A 20,465-nucleotide genomic window follows, 5' to 3' on the forward strand; every position below is an offset into this window, starting at 1 on the left:
CTTGGGGTTGTGGGAGTACCTCCCAAGCTACACAAATGAACATCGAGTGTGTGGCAGGTCTGCTAAGGGTTGGAGCGTAGGCTTTGGAGGACAAATCTGAGGAGTTGCAACTTGTAAGAACAAGGTTGAGGTGTAAAGGGTAGTAAAGGGCTTGTTTAGGAATGCAGTGGAGCCTAAAAGTAACGCTGAGGCTTGAACAATCTAAGAAAGGTCTACTCGCACCCGAAATAGTGGTAGTTATGCGAAGTTTGAGGCCTAGAATTGAAGGTTGAACAAAGTGGGTGCAATCCAAGAGTGGTAAAGGCAGACTATAGTGAGGACAAGGGCAAGGACAAAGTTCGTTGAGATTTGTTATGTGCTAGAGTCTTGTTGATGAGCCTGCCAAAAACGCCTGTGAGATTGCTAGCTTGTGAGGTCTCTCAAAAGTCTGATCTAAGAAATCTATGCGCAGAAGGGTTTAGCCTAGGTCTAAGAATGTTGCTAGGAGAAGTTTAGAAGGATGCTGAGTTTGTCTTAAAGTCTCTTCACAAACAAAGTTGTGAACATAGTGCATTTTGAGGGCTAATATGCAGTGGGTTGATGGGCAACATCTACTATGAGTTCGTTGATTGCTGGAGCGCTAATATACAATGGTCTGAAGTGCAGATCCATTATGAGTAGCAAAGATATTACACACTGATATGTAGTGCATTTGATGGATCAAGCCACTGTGAGTAGTTGTGTGTGACAAAGGGTAATGTGGGGTGAAAGGGCTGAAGGAGAAGGGCTTGACCAACAAGTAAGATTGTTTATCCTTATATGTTTTGTGGGCAGATTGTAGATCTGAAGCAATAGAACACAAGACCTATGTTTAGTATACTATGTATTCTTGTTGTACTAGTGATTGAGGGCCATGATCCTTGGTATGGGAGCCCTATGATTCTTTTATTGATGGATTAATAAAATAATCGATCTTTGTGCTCAACACTTTGTGTACTAAATTTATTTATTGCTGAAGATTTCCATGTGCAAAGTGCTCGAAAGTTGTGGGTTCCTAGTTTGTTTGTGTGTATGCTTAGCCTCAAACCAGATCTAGGGCCTAAGGAAAATTCAACATGGTATCAAAGCCACTTTGAAGAACACTGGAATCAGAGTGTGCGTAGGAAGCAGAGTATTCTAGTGAAGGTTGTGTGGACTCAGAGGGAGTCTAGCTTTAGAGGGAGATTGCAAAGGATTGTCAACTGTCATATGAAAGTTTGAATATTCAGGTTCTATTGAGATAAAGGTGTTTTTAGCCCATGCAAGGACAATCATCATGAGATGACATTCATGGTGGTGCAAGGAAAGTCGTAGGTCGTGCAAGGAGAAGCATGGATCACATTGGAAAAGTCATGTTGCATGCGAGAACATTCATGCACCATGCAAGATAAATCTGGGCCAAGTACAAAGAAGCTATAGCACATACAAGTCGGATATGGCTACTCAAGGAAAATCATGACTCATGCGATGATGGTCATGAGCATGCAAGGAAAGTCATGGAGCTGGAAGCGTGAAGGAAATACCTTCCTCATTAAGAGGGAGATTTAGATTTTGGTTAGCTTGGAAGGTATTTCCAAGAGAGGACAACCCACCAAAAAGTAGTTTGTTGGACGATTTACCCAAAAGTGGGGGTTTGGGCCCAAATTGTGGGTTTAGAACCAAAAAAGAACTAATTAATTATTCTATGGGTGAAGAGGTTAAAACCCTAAGTTTTATTGGTTTCCTAAATTACCTTAAAGAAAAGTATATAAGGAGCCTAAGGAGAGGCTCATGAGACATATTAATGAGAAGGACTTCATTGTGCGTGATGGCGAGAAGGATGTAGCCCTAGAGGAGCCAAGTCTCGAGGTCGAGTAGGGCTGTAAAAGAAGTCGAGTGTTGGGCCGTTAATATGTCATTATTATTATTATCACTTTTTAACACCTATTTCATCTATTTCTACTCTTCTTTACCATGTCATTTATCATATAATTCCATTTTATAATTATTTATGCTCTTATGGATAAATATGATTTCTTCTCCTTTATTTTTAATAAATTGATTATTATGCATGTTTTTACCAATGATGGTTTATTAATAAATTGGTTGTAACATCACTCACCATTTTAGCCTCCAAGATATTTTCCATTTGATCTCCAACTCATCATTAAATGTGCCAACTCAGAAATTCGTTGGAATAAGAAGTGACAATTTTGTATTGAATGGTTCGGGCAAATGGAGAAGAATCTGGAAAATCCGAAACATGGGTTTTGTTCAGAACGGACCAAATTAGTTTTGTAATGAGCAATTTTCCCAAATTCAGTCCGTACTAGGAGAAACAGACGGTTCTCTGAAGACGTTTTTCTCAGATTCGCTGTTGTGGCCGTTTTCCAAATTATCTCAGTTACAATGTCAAATTCGACGTGTTCCTTTTGAAAGATTGAAGAGAAGATATTTCAAATATGATCTTGTTTATCAATTTGTTGTGAACAATCCAATTTTGTAATAGAAATCATTTTGTAATCATCATGGTTGTAACTTCTCTTTTCTCTCTGTGTATTTAAATGAGAACAGAGATCAAAGAAGGGGATTCATGATGGATGATTAGAGAGAGAATTAGATGGATCATTAGATTAGAGATAGATAGGATAGGATAGAGGAATGGGAGACTTACTGTTGAAATTGTAACTTTGATCATTGACTCTCGCTGTTGAAGCAGAGCACGAACTCGCTGTAACGATTATGCAATGATGAATATATAAAAACAGTTGCAGTTCCTTCACATCTCCTGAAGTAATCCGGCGGTATTCATTGGCGGCTAAGGGCCCAGCCTTGGTGGATCCACTTGCTATTTGTACCATTACTTTACAATTCCAGTCGTGTGATGGTTTGATTTACTTTTCATTTCTTTGAATTGCATTGCTTTACAATTTCCTGTTTCTTTACATTTCCCTGAAATCTTTTTATGGCATAAAATTGTAATTGAATCGCGTTGCCATTTTCTTCCATCATAACAAGATTATTATCCTTTGCAACTTAAATTGTTATGCTGTTCATTCTAGTTATAAAGCTTCGCTGTTCACTTTGGACTCTGTCGTTCATTACAGATTGCTGTTCATTTAGTTTTGCTATTCATTTCCATTAATTTAGCTTTGTTGTTCATTTCCATTAATTTAGCTTTGCTGTTCATTTCCATTAATTTAGTGTTGCTGTTCATTTCCGGTAAATTAGCTTTGTTGTTCAAATAGGCTTTGTTGTTATCTCTTTCATGCAAGGATTTGGTTTTGCCTTTTAAATGTTATTGCAGCAAGTGTGTTTGTTCCATTTCTACTAGCAGCATTATTGATTGAATTGTCATTTCCAGTTAATTGTTTTGGTGTGGAGTGTAAGATCAACAACTGTAAAGGACATTGACTATCACTGTCTAAGTTCTCAGATTGAGGATCTTGTTCATGATTGATTTCATTTATATCAGTTGACAGAGGAAAGAGTTATTGCTACTGCATTCTTGACTGATAATTGTTGTAATTTCTTGAGTAAATGATTTAGTTTCAAAGCATTGAGTTTCTTTTAACTGCAATTTGAGTTCACCAGCTGCATCCATTTATTCTTGTATTTGAGAGCACTGTACTGCAATTTAGAAACATTACTCTTGAGTAAATAGCCACCTCAAACTGAGTACACTCTTGAAATAGAAAATCGTACCTGGATTGATAATTAATGTGAAGATAATTAGGAGTTAAAAAGACACCTTTTATCACTCAACGCCGAGCTTTGTCCATGAAAGAGGCCTAAGGTTTCTGTTGTAGGGACCGTGTATTTTTTGTGCAAGGGAAGGTGGATCTGTGGCTGAAAGCAGAGGTAGGCCGCAACAGAGATCAAGATCCTAGTCACAATCTACAAAGTGTCTGTCTTGTAGTAGAAAGGGGCAAAAAGGACCTAGCTGGAGATGACAAGAGCCTTGATTTGAAGCAGTAAATGAAAGGCCGAGACTTATGCGATGCATATCTATAGGTTGAGACCTAGATTAGGTGTTGAGGGCTTGAAAGAGGGGTCTGTTGGTTAAGTCGAGGACCTAATGGACTACAGGGAGAAGGCCGAGTGTGTGGGAGGTCTGCTAAGGGTTGGAACGAAGGGTTTGAAGGACAAATCTGAGGAGCCGCAACTGGTAAGAACAGGGCTGAGGTGTGAAGGGTAGTAAAGGGCTTGTTCAAGAATGCAGTGGAGCCCAAAAGTAAAGCAGAGGCTTGAACAATCCAAGAAAAGTCTACTGGTAGCCTAAACAATGGTAGATCTATAAAGATCGAGGCCCAGACCTGAAGGCCGAACAAAGTGGGCGCAATCCAAGAGTGGTAAAGGTGGACTACAATGAGAACAATGGCAAGGACAGAGTTTGTTAAGATCTGTTATGTTCTAGAGTCTTGTTGAGGAGCCTGCCAAAAAAGACATGCGAGGTTGCTAGCTTATGAGGTCTTTTAAAAGTATGATCAATGGCAGCTGTGGAAGACATTAATTGGTAGCAAGAGATCTATGGACAAAAGGGTTTAGCCCAGGTCTAAGAATGCTACCACTAGAAGTTTAGAAGGATGCTAAGCTTGTCCTAAAGTCTGTTCACAAACAAAGTTGTGAATAGAGTGCATTTCGAGGGCTAGTATGCAATGAGTTGATGGACAAGATCTATGGTGAATAAGCTGATTGTTGGAGGGATACCATACAATGATCTGAAGGGTAGGTCCACTAAGTAGTAGAGATATTATGGGATGATATGTAGTGCATTTAATGGATCAAGCCACTATGAGAAACTGTTAGTGACAGAGGGTAATGTGGATTGAAAGCGCTGAAGGAGAAGGGATTCTCTAGCAAGTTAGATTGTTCATTCTTGTATGTTTTGTGGGCAGAATGAAGATTTGAAGCAACCGATCACAAGCCCTATGTTTTTGTATACTATGTATACTAGTGGTACTTGTGATCGAGGGCCATGATCCCTGGTATTGGAACCTTATGATTCTTTTATTGATGGATTAATAAAATAATCGTGCTTTGGGCTCAAATCTATATGTACTAAATTGATTTCATTGTTGAGGATTTTCGCTATGCAAAGTGGTAGAAAGTTGTGGGTTTCTAGTGTGTTTGTGTGCATGATTAGCCTTAGACCATATCTAGGGCCTAAGGAAAATTCAACACTCTTTCCCCTTGTAATAATGTTAGTAATGAGATTCATTACTTAAACCTAGTAGAATTGATGTTTGCCCTAATATGTTGTCCTCATACTTCTGTAGACTTAAAGTATTTGTGTTCCCTCATTTGATATCTTTTGATATATTTTCTCCCCTTCATTGGCAATTAATGAACACATCTGCAAGATACTCAAAGATATTTTCTTTAAGGTTTTGGATTTGTCTTAAATCTCTCCTTCACATCCTCTTACCTCCTTGATATAGGCCATATATCCTTTCTAACTTTCTAAAGGTTCATCCCGAGTGTTGAAGATGGACTTGAGAAGACATCTTTCCCCTCCTCTAAATAGTACCCCTTTTTAATAATATAATGCACTCTATGTTAATATTTTTCATAAGATTTTTGGTGTATTTCAAAGATTTCTCATAAGATTTTCTGGTTTTGTTTTTGTTTAGTGGGTGAGGAAATTAGTGCAGACTCAAACAACTTAGTCGATGCAAATTTCGTAAGTGAAGGTTAAAGATAAGGCATGTATGGTTAATTTATCTCATTCTATGCTACATAATTACATAATGTGTTTTTTTTTTTAAAATTTAGAAGCAATTTAGGCAATGGAAAGTAGTGTTTTTTTAAAATTTAGAGGCAATGTATGTAATGGAAAGTGGAGCACTCTTGATATCTTTGTGTAAAAGGGCCAAAGGGTGAGTTCTCTTTTGTTGCACAACGCATGTAATCCTCCCCATTTCAAATACAATGGTGCTACTCCCTCCTTACTTTTGCATAAGAATTTTGTTTGCCATTAAACATTTCTTATACTATATTATAGTCTATTTAATATTTCTCTTAAGAATTTTAGCATGTTCTAAAGATTTCTCATGAGGATTTTTTTATTTTGTTTTTTCGTTAGATTCAATGGTTGGAGGAATCAAGGTTGGGTCCTAGAGCCTGCAGGGAAATGTGGAGGATTAGTGATGAATCTACTAAAATGTTGGTGTGAGAGAGATCCTAGTAAAGTGTAGAGGTAGAGGAAGAGGTGAGTTCTTTTTGTGCCAATTCCATGTTATGATCAATTGTGACAACCTCCTTATTTCAAATACAATGGCTCCCTTCCCTTTTTATGTAGTTAGGGTTTTTGATGTTTCTATAAGATTATTTACTTATGCATAATAGTACTTATGGGATTTTTGGTCTATTTAAAATTTCTCGTAGGATAATCTAGTCTTTTTTTCATTATTATTTTAAGATACTCTGTGTGTATTTAATATTTCTCATGGGATTTTTTGGTCTCTTTTACTTCAATTTGTGCTATGCAGGGTGTTCTTTGTTCGCACGTGGATGCTTTTTGGGGTTGCAAAATAGAGTTTGTCAATAACGTTTCTTTCTATTTGTTCCTTTTTGTTTTTTCTCTTGTTATTTGTATCTTTCACTATTGTTGTTATTGTTTTTTTATTTAATCTAAACATTGTGAGCATGACTAATCTGTTTAAGTTTAGATGTGATGTAGTGTAGGTATAGGAAGATGGAATATTATTGATGAAACTCACGAAATGTCTTTGTGAGAGAGATGTGGGCCATTGCAACAGAGGTGGAGCTAGATGGTGAGTTGTTATTTGGTGGAAAGCCCATGTATGCTATGCTATGAAATTGTTCTCATTTCAAATAAAAAGTTCTCCTCCCTTGGCTGTTTAGGGTTTGTGATTTTTGAATTTGAATAAAATGTAATTAATTTTGCATAATATTTTTGCTCTATTTTTGTGTCTTTATAGATTTCTTGTAAGATATTTTGATCTTTATTTAATATTTTATGGTTTGATTTTTGTTTAGTTTAGTGGGTGGTAGATTAATGTAGGTCCTAATGGTCAAGGATTTCATAGATGTATTGGGTAAAGGTGAATGTTGTGGTGTATCTATGGTCACATACATGTGTTTGCTTAAATTAGAAGCATTTTACGTTATTGGTCATTTGATTAATTATGAGTGCAATACAATATAGGTAAAAGAATGTGGAGGATCACTAATGAAACTCTACTGAAATGTCTTCATTAAGAGAGACATTATAGTGGAGTGCAGATACAAACATGGAGGTAAGTTTTCTTTTGGTGCAAAATCCATTCATAATCTGCTACAAAATCTTCCCACTACAAACACTATAGTTCTTTTCCCTCTTTACTTATTTAGGGTTTATGATTTTTGGTGTTTGAATAAGATATACCTTTTGGTGCATAAGATTATTCATAAGATATTTGGTCTCTATTTAAGATTTTTGATAAGGTATTTTTTTCTATTTCATATTTCTCACAATATTTTATGTGTATTTAGTATTTTTTTCATAATATTTTCTTGACTCTATTTAATACTGCTCTATTTTTTGATGTGCAGGGTTTCCTTGGTTGGCCACGGACACTTTTTGGGGTTGTAGGGCATACTCTTGTTTGTTTTTTTTTAATGTTTTTTTTCTTGTTAATTTTGTTTTAATTGTTGGTCATATTTTTTGCTATTGTTGGTTTTTTTTAATTGTTGTGGCTCTTATATCCTTGAATTTATGAGCATGGCCATGCTAATTTGTGGTTTAGTATTTTGTTTTTCTTGTGTATTTTGATTTACTTTTTTTTATTCAATGGGTGAAGAAATCAAGAAATACCTTAACAACCCATAATGTGGGTTTAGGGTTGATGTGGAGTCCACAATTGTAGTGGGCAAAGGTGAAGAGGTATGTATTTGTGGAATTTACTTGTTTAGGAGCAAAGGCAAAAAAGCTATGTATAAGGGGAATTTACTTTAATTTAACTGATTTGTTGTGTCATCTTTATATCATGTGTTTGTTGAAATTTAAATGCAATGCTGAGTAAGAAAGTTGAATAAGCACTAATGATAATAATGAATATCTTTGTTTGAGAGAGACATGGAGAATTATAGCAAAAGTAGAAGCAAAGGTAGACGGTAAGTTACCTTTTGGTCCTCCATCCTTTTTACCAATTTGGGGTTTTAAATTTTTCTTAGCATATGATGTACTTTTGTTTAAATTATATGCATCTTCTATTATTTGGAATTCTCTTATTTATTGGATATAGTGCACATGCAGGGAAAGAAAGGTGGCCGAGCAAAGCTAGAGCAACAATGCTGAATTCTATTATTTATTGGATGTAGCGCAAATGCAAGAAAATAAAGGTGGTCGAATAAAGGTGGAGCAACAATGTTGAAACTTCTGAAATATTTTGTGTAAGAGAGAGAGTAGTGTAGGAGAGTGCTAACGTAGAGGGTGAATTATCTTTTGGCTCTGATATGCTTATCTTTTCATTTTCAATATAATGGTTCTTCTCGCTCATTCCTTATTCATGGTTTATGATTTTTGGTCATTGAATAAAATGTACTTTTGCATAGTATTATGGATAATTTTTTTTGTCTTGGCTTATGATTAATATTTATTATAATATTTTTCAATGTTTATTTAATTTTTTTTATAAGATTTTTGTTGTTTGTCTTGAAACTTTTTGGTTTTCATTTAATATTTTATGGTTTGGTTTTTGTTGGATTTAGGAAGTGGAGATATAGCGGCAGGCCCTAGAAATGGTGCAGATTGCATAGGTGCATTTGGTGAAGGGGAAGACTAAGTAGGAGGAAGACGTGGGTATGGTTTCAGGTGTCTGATTAAATTAAATGCATTCTATATTATTTGAGATTTATTTATATGGTGAGTGTAATGCAAATCTAGGTAATAAAGGAAGGCGGAGGAGCGCTGATGAAACTACTGAATGTTTTTGTGTGAAAGAGACTTGGAAAAGTGTTGAAGAGTGCAAATGTACAAGGTGAGTTCTCTTTTAGTTCCAACATGGATATTTTCTCGTTTCAATATAATGGTTCCCAGACTGCTTCACATTTCTCACAAGATATTTTGTGTATTTGATATTTCAAGTTTTGATTGATATTTCTCACAAAATGTTTTGTGTGGTTGATATCTCTTATGGAATTTTTTGGTCTCTTATTAATACTTATCTAATTTTGGTTGTGCAGGGTGTCCTTGGTTGGCTTGGAGCTTTTTAGAGTTGGGGAGTTGTGTTTGTGTCTATTGCTTCTTTTTGTTATACGTGTTTTTTTGTTTTTATCAATTGATTTTTTTTGTTTTGTTATTTTATTATTATTTATTTATATAATAATTTATAATTATTATTTTTTGCAATTGTTATGTTTGATGTTTTTTTGCATTTGATGAGCATGGCCATGCTAATTTTTGGTTTGGCATTTTGTTTCCTCATACATATAGATGTTGTTAATATGATCTAGTAGCTCATATTGTGGGATTAGAGTTGATGCAAATTCCACACATGTAGAGGAAAAGGGTAAGGGAGAGGTATGTGTTGCTTGCTTTTGTCTACATAATTTTATAATTCCATGATGTTTTAAATTAACTTAGTTGCTGCTTCAAAATTATATCACGTGTGTTTATTTATATTTAGAGGCAATGCATGTAAAGTAACGCTGGATGCTAATGAAACTATTGAATATCTTTTTGTGAAAGATATGTGGGATATGCTATAGATGAGAGAAAAGTAGAGGCAAAGGAGTTATGGACCAAGACCCATGTATGTTTTGCGTAGATGGTTCTCCTCACTTATTAATTTAAGGTTTATGATTTTTGGCCTTACATAAGATGTACTTACTTTTGCTTATGATTATTCATAAGAGTGTTGTTGCTTGTTTAAGATTTCTTATACTCTATTTTAGTTTCCATGGAATATCTCTCATAAGATTTTTTACTCTCTATTCAATATTTTTTAGTTTGATTTTTGTTGGTTTTAGGCGATGGAAAAATAAAGACAAGTCTCAAGGCTATTGTAGATTCTACTTGTGCTTTCAATAAAGAACACAACTCAAGATGAGGAGGTATGTATGGTTCCACATGTGTTTGATTAATTTAAAGGCATCACATATCATTTGTATTTATTTATTTATGTATATGATGAAATGCATCTGAAGTGAGATTGAACGCTAATGAAACTATTGAATATCTTTTTGTGAGACATGGGATGCACTATAGATGAGGCGGAAGTAGAGGTAGAGGAGTTAAGTTATGGTGCAAGACCGATGTATGTTTATGATTCTCCTCCCTACTTATCAATTTAGGGTTTACGATTTTTGGCCTCTACATCTGATGTACTTTTGCATATGGTTATTCATAAGGGTTTTGTTGTTTGTTTAAGATTTCTCATACTTTGTTTTGGTTTCTATTTAATATCTCAAAATAGTTTTTGCTCTCTATTTGATATCATCTAGTTTGGTTTTTGTTGGTTTTAGGCAATGGGAAAATAAAGACGAGTTTGAAGGTTGTTGTAGATTCTATTTGTGCTTTCAATGAAGAACATTACTCAAGATGTAGAGGTATGTATGATTCCATGTGTGTTTATTTAATATAGAGGCATCACATATCATTTGTGATTTATTTATTTACGAATGCAATGCAATGCATATAAAGAAGAAGATGGTGGCAATGAAGGAGAGTGTAGAGGCAAAGGTGGATGGTGAGTTCTTTTTGGATTTATTTTTTGATGGTGAGTTATTTTTTGATTATGTTATGAATTTGATTGATGAAGCTATTGAAATATCTATGTAGCAATACTATATTATAGTGAAGAGCTAGTAGTAAAGGTGAGTTCTCTTTTGGTGCAAAATCCATGCTATGTTATGAAATCCTCATGTTGCTTTTTGTTTTATATTTCTCCAAAGATATTTGGTATATATTTAATAATTGTCATAAGATTTTATGGTCTCTATTTAATACTCTTCTATTTCTTAATGTTGCTTTTTGTTTTATATTTCTCCAAAGATATTTGGTATATATTTAATAATTGTCATAAGATTTTATGGTCTCTATTTAATACTCTTCTATTTCTTAATGTGCAGGATGTCCTTGATTCGCCGTAGAGGCTTTTTGGGATTGTAAAGAGGAGTTTGTCTACTATTTCTCTTTGTATGTTTTGCTTTTGTTATTTTCATTTTGTTTTTGCTATTGTTGTTGCTATATTTTGCTATTCCTTTGTTTTTGTACAACTACTGTTATTTTTTTACACTTGTGAGCATGGCCATGCTAAATTGTGGTTTGGTATTTTGTTTTTCATGTTCCTTTTTTTTGTTTAATTAATTAATTAATTTATTTTCTCTATATACCTTTGTTCATGGTTTTTGTTTTGGGTTTTATGAGTGTGGAAAATAAGGCTAATGAAAATTGTGGATTTAAGGCTAATGAAAATTCAACAAATGTAATGGGAAAAGATGAAAGAGGTGTATGAGGGAATTCACTAGTCAAAGATGAAAGAGGTATGTATGAGCTACGTAATTTAATGGTTCCATTTGTTTTAATTGAACTCTTTTGTTGCTTGTTATATCATGTGTGCTCATGCAAATTTATTATAGGCAATATGGGTAAATTTATCGTAGGAAATATGGGTAAAGGAATGTAATCAGAATCTTCAGGCATAAGCAAAATTAGAAAAATTTTCTTCTAATTGAGTAGAATTTGTGGATATGGATGAAACAAAACAAAATTTTCAATCCAGGTTATGACATACTAGTTTTTATCTACATTTGCGAGGGGTACTAAGCACTTTGTGCAATCCAAGTTATGACATACTAGTTTTCATCTACACTTGGGAGGGGTACTAAGCATACTAGTTTTCATCTACATTTGGGAGGAGTACTAAGCACTTTGTGCCACTTGAGTGTAGGTTTTTTACTTGTGTATTTCAATCTCAACATTTTCATTAAAACATGGGACATAGGCAATATGGGTAAAGGAAGGTAATTGGAATCTTCAAGCATAAGCAAAACTTTCTTCTAATTGAGTAGAGTTTGTAGATATTGATGAAACAAAACAATTTTTTCAATCCAAGTTATGACATACTAGTTTTCATTTGCATTTGGGAGGGGTACTAAGCACTTTGTGCAATCCAAGTTATGACATACTTGTTTTCATCTACATTTGGGATGGGTACTAAGCATACTAGTTTTCATCTAAATTTGGGAGGGGTACTAAGCACTTTGTGCAATCTAAGTTATGACATACTAGTTTTCAAGTACATTTGGGAGGGGGTAATAAGCACTTTGTGACAGTGGAGATTGTAGATTTCTTAATCTCAACATTTTCATTAAAACATGAGACATTTGTCCTTTTAGCCCCCATAATATCTACAACTCTCTATATTGTTGCTTCATGAAAACTTGCTTCTAATTTAGTAGAGTGTTTGTAGATATGGATGAAACAAAGAAATCTTTTCAATCGAAGTTATGACCATACTCGTTTTCATCTACAATTGGGAGGGGTACTAAGCACTTTGTGCCATTGGAGAGTGTGGGATTCTTACGCGTGCATTTCAATCTCAACATTATCATTAAAGCATGATGCATTTGTCCTTTTAGCCTCATAATATCTACAACTTTCTATATGGTGGCTTCATGTTTTTATGAAGGAGCCAAAAGCATCATGGACTTCTTCCATCATTCTATCATAGAGGAATGCATCTTTGATAAGAACTTATCACAGTTAGTCAATATAAAGAACATAAAAAATTTGGCTTCCTAGAAGGCTAGAAAAGATTGCATCCAACTTTGACCTCACTCCAACAATTCCATGTAGCCCTTATCCTACATACATTTTTCTACCATTCTTCAATCAACTTTAGTTGGGCCTTAATTTACTAACTTGTCTTGGGACGAAGCCTCATATTGTTGAAAATAATAGCGAGAAAGGTCCTCCTTTGACTTGTGCCTCAGTGAATGAGACCAAGAAGCAGTTCTCCTTAGCATGCACGAGTTCTTAAAAATCAGGGAGAGTTCCTATAAGTTAGGATAGTTCATGAAGCAATTTGAATGATATGCAGGAGTGCAAGGCTTAGTTTCTTGTATTCTAGTGCGAGTTATTTTTGGGAAAGGACAAACCAATGAGCCTCAAGTTCTAAATTGAGGCAAGACGAGTTGCATGAGTTAGTTAACTCTTCAATCACTAGTTTGAGTTCCAAAAATAGAACTTGCCAGAATTAGCTAATTTGAATTGCTTATAGGAGATCGAAAGGCACAATTGTGATCATTGTTTTGTGAGCACAAGTCAGCGAGACAAAGAAATATAGAGCATAGGTTTGTGTGTGTGAGCTTGTGAGAGGAAGAGTGTGCAAGAGAAGCTTGTGCGCATATTTGAGGAGGAATTTCCCTTGGGATTTGCAGAAGGATTTAGGGAGAATTCCCTAAATAATAAGAGCAGCCTATGCGCATAGATATAGGGAGGCAAGATCAGGCTACTTGCAAGTGTTACAAACCTAGTTCAAGTAGGGTGAACCATTGTGTTTTCTGTTGAGATAATATTATATTGTAAGAGATCTATTGCTCATTCTTCTATCAATAAAATTCTCAAACAAGCAGGGTGTTTTCCCAGTTGGGTTCCTTACAAAAATTGTGTTTTTGATATTGTGTGGCTACGTTATTTCTGTTCCTATTCCACTCCAAATTAAGTAGAGAAAATTTTGTGTCTTGGGTTACAAGTATAGTTTCAGATTTGTTCATTCAAGCAGATCAAAATTTTCGTGGTTTTTCTACATGGTATCAGAGTAGTGAACAGAATCAAGACCAACACAAGTTGAGGCAAGCATCATAGGAGAAGAACTTTTGAAGCGGTCACAACCTCTAGGAGCCTTATCAAGTTAGAAGGAGTCGAGTTTTATTGTGCCTTTCTGTGATTTGGTATAGGTTGAGTTTGAGGGCAGTTCGTGGATGAGCTCGAGGGCAGTGATGTGTTTTTTTTGTGTAATTCTCTTTGTATGAGCCCGAGATTTTCTATGTGCATTGGAAAGAGAGCTGAGCCCTTGTAGTCTTAGTATTGGAGGGCTGGAAGGCCTAATAGTTGGCTGAAACATTCCTTTAGGACAATGTATGAAGGAGACTTGTAAAGGGAGGGTTAAACAAGTTTTTGTGGAGGTTTAGAGGCCGAGTTATGGAGGACTGGTGCACTGTGTTTAGGTGCACTAATTAGAGGCCGAGGAATCTCAAAGGAACACCTAGAACCGTGACCTAAGAAGAGCAGAAGAAGTCTGCTAGTTGAGGTATGTTTTGTGTTCTTTAGTGATTGATTCTTTGCTAGGTTGTGTAGGGATGTTCTACAGTTTGTTTGAGCAACAGTTGGTTGACAACTTAACTACAATATTGGAGGACTGTTAGAAGTTGTCGTTTGTGCCCTAAGTACAACCTATGTCACACGGTTCGAGTTCGAGTTCGAGTTCGACAACGATTAAGTTCGATTCGAGTTCGAATTTTCCGATCAGGTTCGAATGAGGTTCGGCATTAGGTTCGACTATACATATTTTTCAATATATATATATATATATATATATATGACAAAATAATAGAAAATTCAAAATCAATCCATAAACACATGAACACAAATTCTTATTAGTAAACATACATCAATAATGTAATCATTCTAACATCTAGTTAAATGTAAACATACACAATAGTAGTTTGCAAAAAGAAATGACATAATTTTCAGTCTTCAAAATTTAAATGAATGTCAAATACTAGTAATCTTTTAAAAAATCACATAATCAAAACATGATCAAAATTTAAACGTACACATCATTGTAGGACATCTTCAAATTTCAAAATTTTAAACATCATCAAAGTCATAATATCATCAAAGTCATCAACACATGGAATTCCATCATTTGGCTCATCATCATCAATGCTAATATAATAAGGAAGTCATAAAGACCATTGCCAAATAGTTATAATCCATAAAATTGTTCTAGGAAATTCAAAAAACATAGATAGTCTATACTTATGGCCTACTAGACTCTAGTATGATCAAAAAGCTCTCAATCATCATGTGCATATGGGCCTATGGCATAGTAAAGGCACTAGAATGGGGATCATCAAAGTCATCAATAGATGGAATTCCAACATTTGGATCATCTAGTGAATCACCATCACTGCTAATATCATCTTCTTCTGGCTCTAAATCAGCATCAAACCATGGCTCGTAGGAACTAGATGCATCTTTGGCCACACTACTCAAGGCCAACTTCAAATTACTGCGAACATAAACAAGGTCTTCCAACCTTGTAGACAATAATTTGTTTCTTTTCTTGGACTGGATATGGTTAAAGCTACTCCAGTTCCTTTCACAAGCAGAGGCACTTGATCCCTGGCTCAAAATACGAACTGCAAAACGTTGCAATTCAGGAGTCTCTGATCCATAAAACTGCCACCATCTCCCTGGAGGAATATTGGGCCTATCTTGTACTGCACTAGACCTTGCAAATATTCCCTCTTCCAACCTGTATGCTCGGAGCTGCTCTCTAATTCTCCTGCATTCTTCTTGATCAGGGACCAACCGTTCAACTGCATCATAAAGGCCATTCATGACTTCTGCATCATTTGTTCTTTCTATCCCAAAGAGTCTAGGATCCAAATAACAAGCTGCTGCATGTAAAGGACTATGCAACATCTTCCATCTTTCATCAATCATCTCCCATATTGCAATGTACTCATTTTCCTCATTATTAAAAGATTTTGCAATGGCTTCTTTAGCACGATCCATGCCCTCATAAACAAAACCCATGGAAGGGGTATCACTATCAACCATGCGAAGCATATCAACAATTGGTTCACATATTTTTAAGACCTTCTCAGCATTGTCCCAAAAAGCAGTCCCTAAAATCACCTGTTCCAACTCCTTTCCTTTAGCTTCCTTTGAAAGATGAGACCTTTCCCACTCATTGTTGCAAAAAACACCTCTTATACTCCCTTTTTCTTCAACTAACCTTTTGATAGTAATATAATATGTGGCAAACCTGGTGTCACAAGGCCTGAGCAACTCTCTAGATGCATTATTCCTGTACAAGCTCAATGTGAGTTGATGGTTAAATATGAAGTGAGAAATTTGTTTCCCCCTCCGAACTGTCTCATTAATCCATGGAAACTTTGCCAAGTCATGTAACAATAAGTCAAGACAATGGGCAGCACAAGGTGTCCAATATATTCTTCTGTATTTATCCATGACCATTTTTCCTGCCCCAACACAATTTGAAGCACTATCTGTTATAACCTGGACCACATTTTCTTCTCCAACCTCAAGAATAGCTTCCTCTAAAATCTTGAAAATAAATTCAGAGGTCTTCTTATTCCCTGATGCATCAACTACTTTAAAAAAAAGTACCCCTTTAGGGCAAGAAACCAACACATTAATAAGAGGTCTATGATTCATATCTGACCAGCCATCTGATAAAATTGTGCACCCTGTTTCCTTCCAAGAGTCTTTGATCTTCTGCAAATTGTTTGTAACTCTTTCTTTTGACCTCTTCAAAATAGTGGTCCTTATGGTCTCAGAACTAGGAGGGAGATATCCATTACCAAAACCTGCCATCATCTTACATGCGTTGATGAAGTAAGGGCTTCTTGCCACATTAAATGGAATTGCACATTCAAAAAACATATCACCTACAGCATCATCAACTGCTTGTTTCTGCATGGGCTTCCAAAAAGTATTTAATGTGGCTGTCCCACTTGATTTACTGATCTTTGACTGAGATGAATCCCCAACACCAACCGTGCTTGAAGAAAATGCAGAGAATGAATTGTAATTCATTGCAATTTCTGTTTGAACACGTTGTCTTTTGTTTTCATTCACTTTCTTAGCCTTTTGTATATTGTCATAATCTTTCTGAAGTGTCTCCTTGAGCTCTGCAGACACATTCTTGCAACCTTCAACGCCACCTCCTTTGCCATTAGTGACAGACAGCAAGTGGTCCATGACTCTAGTTAAAGATCCAAAAAATTCATTATTACATAACTTGCATTTCAAATGCCTCCCATGAGGCCCGTCCAATTTCTCCACATATTTCCATCCTTCTGCCGTTGACTTTGGAGGTGCCATAACAAATATGTCTGCATTTTTGTTGGCAATGGCATATTAAAATTCGAATTTAAACAAATGATAAAATAATGAAATTCAAATATAAATAAAACTTGATATCTTGATTAAAAAGTAAGAAGTAAAAAAAATCTACTGAATCACGCCTATTGAGTCACAAATTATGAAATAATGATTTCTAATGCATGTCAAAAGGCTGTGACCTCTAGTTGTTTGTGTTGAGGCAGCGAAGGGGTTAGGACTTTTTAATATTCTCCAAAGGCTACAGCCTAGTATGATCTCATTTGTACACAGCCTAGTATGAAACTTTCGACTTGAAGTTGAAGCCTTGAAAGTTGAAGAGAATAAAATTATAGAACTAATTTATAATCAAAGAAAATACTCTACAGATTGTGTGACATTTAGAAAATGAAAGGTTTCTGGTATAATGTAACATCTGCAGCATGCTCTATGGGCCATCCAGAAAGCAGGGCATCAAAACAATGCCATCATAAACATGTCAAGGCTCAACATAATAAAATAGGCATTTAAATAACCTCCTATTGATCATCCAGTAATAACATTGCAATGGATGTAAATATTGAAAATAGGCAGTAAAACTTAAAAGACAGTCATGTTCAGCTGCCAATACTGTCTACTATCAAGATCAGACTCATCAGAGTGCTGGATTGCTTGGTAAGTTGGTGCTACTGCTAATTGCTAATTTGCTATATAACAGCCAATTGTTGAAATGTTGATTACATAACTAAGGCCTAATGAATGACTATTGTGTAATTTTGTCATTGCATAGGAGGCAATTAATAAGAATGACTATTCTGGTGTATTTCTCACTGTTTAGTAATGAATATAAGATGCAATTAAAAAGGAAAAAAGAAAACAACTACCTGATTTCATTCTGTATTGTTATGAAAAGTTTGGCTTGGAGTAATGAAATGCAGAATCTATAAACAGTGGTGAGTCGGTGACCAGAAAGTTAGAAACCAGTGCTTGACTGTAAAGGATAGATCTGGAAAACCAGTGCTCTGTCATTAATTACAAGGTGGAGATTCAGGACAGTTGTTTACTTGGGTATTTCTAAACCAGGATTATATTGATCTATCAGCACCCACTCCCAGTGCAATACTAATATCAAATAATATATAAGTGGTGCTGATCTATAAATTATTTTTGGAAGGTTCCAAAGGCACACGTTTGAAATTGTAGAGGCATTGGCCTTGGCTCAAAAAACTTATCCAACTCTCATTCCAAAACTTGACACTTTGTGCCCTTTCTCATGTTGTCGATTGATAGCAAAACCAATTACTTAAAATGAGAAGAAATGCAAATGTCAATGCTCAAAGAATTGATATGTCTTGTTCTCAGGAGGGTGATGTAAAAAAATTTAAGAATCTGTGCATGAATTCTATAGTTCTCGCAAAGATCATGGATGCGACTGTTTTTGGCACTGACTTATATGTGATTCAAAGGGCATCAATCTAAAACAACAACAGGGAAGTAAGAAGAAAGCCAACCCTTATACTTTTGATAATGCTGCCCTCCCACCATCTCTTAACTGGGTCCAAGACAGTGAGGAAGAGGATTTACAAAAGGAATCTCATGAAGGGTAGGAAATATTTCGTATATCAGATTATATTTCTGAACCTAAGAGTGAGAATTCTAAGATCCCAATGGAAGGGATACGCACTCTTTCACATGCTTTGAGGGAAGATAGTGATAGCGGTGACAGGTTGAATGATGAGATGGCAACATTCCTCAATGTCAAAACTGTTGAAGGCAAACATGTGTTACTGTTCTTTAAAAATGTGAAGAGGGCAGAAATAATAAATGTACAGATCTCATAAGAATATATTCTTGGTTCAGAGGAAGGATTGTTTGCTTTGTCACAATACCTTGTTGAGGATGAGTTGGAAGCTAGGGAAAAATAAGACAATCAAGACTTTAAGTTCGGCAATATTTCTATGCCAAGAGATGGATCTGATAATGAGATGGAAAACATAGGGACAACACTTGATGAAGAGCATACAATGGAACCTGAAGTTGAGGAATCTCTATTGAAAATTTGTGATCTCAGTTTATCATAAGGCTTTACTAGTTCCAATTTTACAGATACAACCAAAGGCCCATGCAGAGATCCTACATTTTATACCTCTGCTTTCATTACATACAGATGCAACCAAAGGCCCTGTGCTCTTATTTAATAGACATTTGATATTTCACAACCAACAATTGAATGTGTCCATTCAACCAAATATTTAAATATTAAACCATCTCACAAATATCTAATATTTGAAATCAATATTCATTTCATCTAAATTGAGTTAAATGATTCGTATAATGTAACAACTTTGTGCAAAGCCTCTGCACATTTCATTCACAGCTACATATTTCAGATCAGCTTACATATCTGTAAACGTTTCCATGGACTAATCGAAGCTTCATTCAGAGCTATTTGCACTTTCAGCTTTTTATCAAATGCAACCAGCAATCCAGAAAGTGATAAACTGCATATTTATTGAAATACAAAAGTACGGCCCCTCGTACATGACACCTCATGAATCAATGTTTAAATCTCTACTGGCAATCTACGGTTCCAAAGTCCTTGTACAGTCAACTTACTCACAGCTCAACACTGACAGAAGAAACACAGTAGGACAAAAAACAAATAACAGTCAGGGAAATAGGAAACGAGAAAAGAGAGATCAGGGTAGTGCACTGTGCAACTCAACGCATTAAGATAACATCGGACGACGTCGGACGGACAGCGGAATCATGGATAACAAAACAACGCTACCAGATCTGACGAACAGCGAGAGCATGAATATTAATACTGTAAAGTATTAATATTCATGCTCTCGCTGTTCGACAAATCTGGTAGCGGACGGCCCGAACCCTGTGAGTCGTGACTTAGACCCCAAGCACCCAGCAGTGAGCACCGTTCGGCGTTAAAGCCTAAATGTGAAGCACAACAAGGTTAATCCCGCGGGCCGACAAGAAGTGACAATGGTCACAGACTACAGTAGAAAAGCGGGGGCCCCAAGTTCCAACTGCAGCCTTTCACTGTATAAAATTACGTTAAGAACAGACCCCAACCGCAACGTTTCATTGTATAACTGTTAACATTTATACGTTAAGAACAGAGTCACAGACCCGAAATTCTGAAGATTGGCTCCCGTAAGCGTAAGTTTTGAGCGCAGTGTGTACATACCTGTCGCCGGTCGGTAATGGGCAGTGGCACTGGGGCAGCAACTCACGATCCGGCAGGCCGCAGGCTGCAGCAAAACAACGTCGCCACTCACGACTCACGATCCGGCAGGCCGCAGGCTCGCAGCAAGACCAGTCACTACTCACCACACTCAAGAAATTCACAATCGCTCAGAATCAC

The 20,465-nt window shown here is 35.9% G+C and overlaps 1 protein-coding gene across 3 annotated transcripts in view; it reads left to right on the top strand.

Annotated features, from left to right (window-relative positions):
- Positions 1-20,465, top strand: part of LOC149166583 (uncharacterized) — a 75,396-nt gene that overhangs the window by 38,177 nt on the left and 16,754 nt on the right. For 2 of the 3 annotated variants that reach the window (XR_016260886.1, XM_089432685.1), the window contains exons 3-14: positions 6,083-6,208; positions 6,489-6,773; positions 7,169-7,259; positions 7,555-8,115; positions 8,258-8,357; positions 8,713-8,803; positions 8,888-8,981; positions 9,187-9,755; positions 9,973-10,056; positions 10,468-10,551; positions 10,646-10,721; positions 11,074-11,487. The gene's annotated coding sequence lies outside the window, so the exon portion shown is untranslated. The remainder of the gene's footprint in view (positions 1-6,082; positions 6,209-6,488; positions 6,774-7,168; positions 7,260-7,554; positions 8,116-8,257; positions 8,358-8,712; positions 8,804-8,887; positions 8,982-9,186; positions 9,756-9,972; positions 10,057-10,467; positions 10,552-10,645; positions 10,722-11,073; positions 11,488-20,465) is intronic. The other variant, XR_016260885.1, reaches the window with a different exon arrangement.

This window comes from Pinus tabuliformis, chromosome 5_1 (assembly GCF_031772625.1).
Source record: "Pinus tabuliformis cultivar Carrire ecotype Pingquan chromosome 5_1, CPIR1, whole genome shotgun sequence".
Classification (NCBI taxonomy): domain Eukaryota; kingdom Viridiplantae; phylum Streptophyta; class Pinopsida; order Pinales; family Pinaceae; genus Pinus; species Pinus tabuliformis.